Here is a 6,000-nt window from a genome sequence, read left to right as displayed (position 1 = left end):
GTTAAGTGTGAGTGTGTGTTTTGCCCATCCAGGCGAAAGTTATGTGCACAAAAGAGGAGAACGATTCGATGTGGCGTTAGGATTGAGGGTAATTAACTACGTATGGAGACATGGAGACCTTGAACGTGCATGTGTGAGAGGTATACATGTATACGTGGGATGTGTGTGTGTGCGCGCGCGCATGATCGAGATAAAAGAAAGAAGACATAAGTCCTAAAATCAACGACATGGGAGAGACGGATCGGTATGACAATATGCATGCATGTGAGAATGCAGGGAAGAAGGCCCGACAATTGAGCATGTGTTTTTGTCTTTAAGAGATAGTGGCGTGGGCTGGAGCATGCATCTATGGCGAGCAGAGGGGGTGAGGCGCAACGATTGTGCAAAAGAGATCAACCTATAAATGCATATGTATGGATAGACATATATAGTGTGGGTGATAGGAAGCAAGACTCCGTGCGAGAAAGAAATGTTGACGGAGAAACTACAGATAGATACAGAGATGGAGATGCTAGCTAGAGAGACATCCGTTAGTTTGGGTGTCGGAGATGACCGTTGGGTGGTTCAAAGGGTGAAGTTATATATGTGTGTGAGAGGGCACTTGACTGCATGCATGTAGAGAGAAACATACGTAGTGTGCGTGATAGGAATCAAGAGTGAGGGCGAGAAAGAAGGTTGATGGAGAAACAGATAAATAGAAAGATAAATATGCTAGCTAGTGTGCGCTAGAGATAAAAGTCGAGTGGATCAGAAGGCTGGGTTATGTGTGTGGGTGTGAGAGAGATAGAGAGAGGGTGCATGTGAGTCACATACAAACAAATATCAGAGAGAAATGAGATCCAAAGAGACGGAGTTTTGTGTCTGCGAGAGAGAAAGATATTTCACAACGAGAGTGATAGCTAGAGAGACATATGAGGGAACGCAAGATATCTCTAGGGAGAGAGGGTGTGCTTGAGCGACATACAAGAGAACAATGGAGAAATATGAGACCCTGGGAGACAGAGTTTGTGTTTGTGTGTGAGAAAGAGATATTGAAGAGGAAGAGTCGTAGGTTCTCATATCTAAGGAGCGAAAGACATCTCTGTATGAGGGGTGTGCGGGTGGCACACATGGGAATAGTTGAGAGAAATGAGACCCCGGGAGACAAAGTTTTGTGTTTGTGTGAGAGAAAGAGATTCACATGGAGAATCATAGCTAGAGACACATAGCAGGGAGCGAGATATACTTAGAGAGAGAGATAGAGTGATGAAGGTCGATGGAGAGAGTACCGTCAGTGTGTTACGAAGATAAAAGATCATTGTCGACATACAGGTAGCACGAGAGATGCCCGAGAGACGATGAACGCGTATAGGTCCAGTTAGATAGTCCTATATAAGCATGAGTGATAGCTATATGAGACGAATATCTGGATTAAAGGGGATTCAAATATTTAGAATGGAGATCACGACATCGATAATATCATAACGCAAATTGGTGTATCAAACATGCATATTCATTTGAATTTGAGCACACGTGTAATGTTATATAGTTTATCAATATTGGTGATCCATAGATTCTTCAATTACAAACAATGCATGGTTTATATGCAATTAGTGTCTAAACGGGATTACACTATATGTTGCGTGTGTGAAACACATTATACATGTTTGAGAAGCTAAAAAAACCCACATGAAACACACATTAATTGGAGACAGTTAGCGAGGAATGCATACATTGGATTTCAACATAAAGTGGTTTCAAATATTTGAAAATCCAAATTGATGGATACAACCTTATGAATCTGAGATCATGCCATTTGTAAACCATATTTATGTATAAATGGTGTTGTGCTTTTGAAAGTATATATGTAAAAAAAATGATGTATATAGAATGTAATTCCAATTGAAAATGGATCCCGCCCGGAAAAAAAATAGTAGAATACAAACGGGATTTGAATTGAGTTGACACGGTAAACGTGCACTGTGCAAAATTTGAACGAAGCGGGGAAAGTCGCAGTAACCGCCCGAAACCAAAATCTGCGAGATGGAAATCACTACTTCCTATCCCTGCCGCGCAAAGCCTATCTGCTGGATTTCTATAGGTTTCGATAGGGGAAGGTTTGTAATTTCACCCAAACGTGACGTAACCGCCTCTCACCCGAATTCATACACGGTGGGCGCCAAAACACAGTGTGCCCTCGGCCGAAATTGACTCCCTCCCCGATTCATATTCATACATGGTGGGCGCCAAAAACAAACTCTCGTCGGCAAATATTTGGTGTATGCGAGATTACCGTCCTATCCCCAACCGACTAATGTTGTTGTGATGTAGTAGAATTTTGAAACAGGGGCTAAGTTTGTAAATTTCCTTGCATTTGAGACAAGCGCGCCCTGACTACATGGTTCCCCCCTTCCTCTCTACCTCCCTTTTCCCCATTCATACTCCGTGGGCGCCAAAACACCCTCTCCACCCCACCCTCCTCCATCCGCCGCCGTCCGCCACCCCATCCACCGCCATCCTCCTCCACCATGCCGGAGCTTCAGCAAGAAAATAGATCGCCAATGCTTTACTCTGATTTCTTGTCTTGGTTGCGAAGTTGCCTTTGTCCGGTTTGCACCTTCAGATCCGCCATGGCACGCTCAACACTATACTCCCAATGCTTATGGTTTTCCCCTTTTATATTCCACACTAGTTAAATCACAGTAGATTAAATTTCAAAATTGGTTCAGTCGATTTTTCAGAGCTCGCCGGAGTTCGCCGGTGCGATCCAAGGGGCTCGGGTGGTTGTGGGGCCTCATCGAACGAAGAAAACTCGACGCAGGTGGGGGGTGGGGTGGCGGAGGAACACATGCGGTGGGGGCCGGTGGTCCGGCCGGCGGCCCGTGCGGTGTTCTGTATGGGAAGAATCACAGACGAGGAAGAAGAAGGGTTAGGAGACGTAGGATCTTCATCCAACCGCCTGAAATGGTCGAGAGACAGCTGGGAGTTGCATTCTTAATGCGCTTTGGTTCATCATGTGTGGGCACTACGCAACCAACATTTTATTATCCAAAATCTGCTTGCTCTTCTTTACCATGTTCGATAGTGCTGGCCTGTACATGATTGATAGGCTTTCAATTACTAGCGGCAATACAACACCGTATTTTCAAGCCAGTTCCACTTTCTCGATTTATATATCATGGTTATGGTGTACCCCTGTTATATACACTATGATCTGCCTAGTTGCCGTGTGCTCTTGTTATCATGGTTTGGCAATAAACTATCTATACAGTATATTATGAACCTATCATCTGCCAGCTATCCTTACTTCTGGAGCCTATTTTTTGTGTACTTGTGCCAAATTATATAAATGCACGCACGATATTACAGCACACATGAGCTCTCTCATCAGAATCCAGTGATAGCACATAAGTGTTTACAGGGGCGCCCCTATATTAGAATATCATCTGCATTAAAAAGATAATCTCACAACTATTTATGTTTTCATGGTTCTTAGATATTATATGCAATTACAGTGAATATCAGAATCCGCGCATCAGAAGAATATTGTGGAACACTGCAATGACTTACAAAATTGGCACCAAGGCATTGAGTGCCATTTTGGAAGCAATGAAACTCGTACGCTCCCCACCTGTTGATTCTTGTTCAGAATATCATTCTAATGACTATTCTAACCTCGAGGAGTAAAAGGCAGATGGCATGTCCTGTTCACCCATCAAGGTGCCTGTTCTAATCTGACAAGGTTTTATTGATTGCGCGTATCTTGCATATGTTGTCTTGCATTTCTTCTACTTTGTTGCACCACCATCTGCTTAGTTTACTCATCATATAACTCGAGATGCTATGCCCATCCATTATCAATACATATTCCATCTGTCATCATACCATGTTTTTCCACTCAAATATTGTTCTTGTGCATCAGGCATCAAAAAGGAAGAGGGTGATCGCCGAACCTGAAGGAGCACCAGCAAAGTCCTTGAAAAACGTGGTGGTGTCGGAGAAATCAGACAGCGCCCCACTTATATTGGATGTATAACCAGTGACACAAAACATAGGACCGACTCCAGCAGACTGTACCCATACTTCACTGGCCACACCACTAGCCCCACCACACAGGACCTGCACTCCAGCAAAAGGTATACCGATTTCACTTGCCATAGCACCAGCCGTACCACAGAAAAATCCCACTCCAACAAAAAGTATAGCGAGTCCACCGGCCGAAGACCTATCCTGCAGATTGGAACCCCATTCCATTTATTCCCAGTTTAAAATACAATGCTTTCAATGTTGTTAGGGACTACGTGCATATATTCCCATCATGGGAAGATTATAGTGAAGACAAACACCATTTTCACATCTTCCTGTCCAACTTACGTGTAAGTGCTATTATTCATGGTTATTATTTTCCTGTTTTCTGCTGACCGAACACATCAATTATTTACATTATATTGTTGTAACTAGGTGAGGGTCAATCTGGATAGTCATGACGAGCAAAGCTTGCTTGTGCTTTTCAAGGAAGCATTGCAGCAGTATCGGTGTTACCTGAGGAAATCACACTTTGATGGCAAGTCTATAAATGAATTTCCGATGAAGTCTCCTGTGCTAAATTTAGAAGACATTGAATGTAAAAACCTTATTATGCACTGGTCTCATTCCCAGGATGAGGTACTGTCTATGAAATCACATGACAATTTGAACTTCTACTTTTCCGCATGTGCCTTACGGATCTTTTTTGCAGGAAATCAGCTCGAAGAAGAATTCCGGTTTGAAAAGAACGACAGGATATCGCAAATATGCTGCCCGCTGCTTTGCTCTTGTTAGTACCTGTTGTCCTGTATCACTGTACTTGTATACATACCTGGTTCATTATGTGACAGCAGTATGCATGATAGCTTGCTTATCAATTGTTCGCTCCAAATTATCTGATCTGTATGAATGGTTACGTTAGTGTAGAATATATTCAATGCCAATGAATTTTTTTAGCTCTGCATTGTTCTTGTAAGTACATGCTGTCCTTTATTAGTGTACTTATATTGACAGGTAGTTGTTCATGTACCATCACTCTGCAGCTTATTTTCCTTTGCCCTCCATTTTCTACACATCAGATCTACATTTACTCTTACCATAAGGTTGGTACTGAAGAAGTTTAGCTGTGCATTGCTCTTGGATGTGCCTTTTGCCTATATCGCTGCACATACATTTATAGCTACTTGGTTATGTAGCATCACTCTTCATCTTATATTAAATATTCTCCATTTTTTTGTATATTATCACATCTATATTTATTCTTAACAAAATGTAGAATAAAGGCAATGCTTATGAAGAACATTCTATGCTAAACTTCTTGAATTGCCCCCCCCCCCCCATTAGCATGGACAAGGGCTTTATAGAGCATGTCTTCACCAGTAATGTAAGTTTGTCCTTCTCAAGCCTTCAAATTTTGTTATGTATATTTGGTTAGGCATGACTGCAACAACTGTTTATTTTTGGTGTTTGCATCAAATTGCATGTTTAAAGTTTATTATGTAGTTCATAAACAAAAGTTTGTCCTTCTCAATTTAAGTTTTCAGTTGTACAACCAAGTTCCTTCTTCATACCATGTAAATTAAACTATACAGAGCAAGTGATCTTCTTTTGCACAGCATGTATGCTTCTGTTCTTCATCCGTAATCCAGTGGTGTGGTGAACCTACCCACTACAGCACAATGTCATATTCTGCAATGTCTTAACTATGAACAATGTCATATCATTCTACTATTATTTAAACCGCCTCTTTATTTGCCAAACTAAAATGGGATAAATTGACAGCACACTAACCATTGATACTTACGAGTTCTTGATCTGTAATCCAGTGGTGTCGTGAAGCTGCCAACTCCTTCACAATGTCAATTCCTGCCATGTCTTGACCTGAACAATACCATATTGTGTTAATGCAATTTTAAACCGTGTCACTTTATTCGTCAGAAAGAAATGTGATGAATTGTCAGCACTGATACTTTTATGTGCAAAACCTGTCATCTG

This window comes from Triticum dicoccoides, chromosome 2B (assembly GCF_002162155.2).
Source record: "Triticum dicoccoides isolate Atlit2015 ecotype Zavitan chromosome 2B, WEW_v2.0, whole genome shotgun sequence".
In the NCBI taxonomy this organism is placed as follows: Eukaryota; Viridiplantae; Streptophyta; class Magnoliopsida; order Poales; family Poaceae; genus Triticum; species Triticum dicoccoides.
This window is presented reverse-complemented; position numbering follows the sequence as displayed.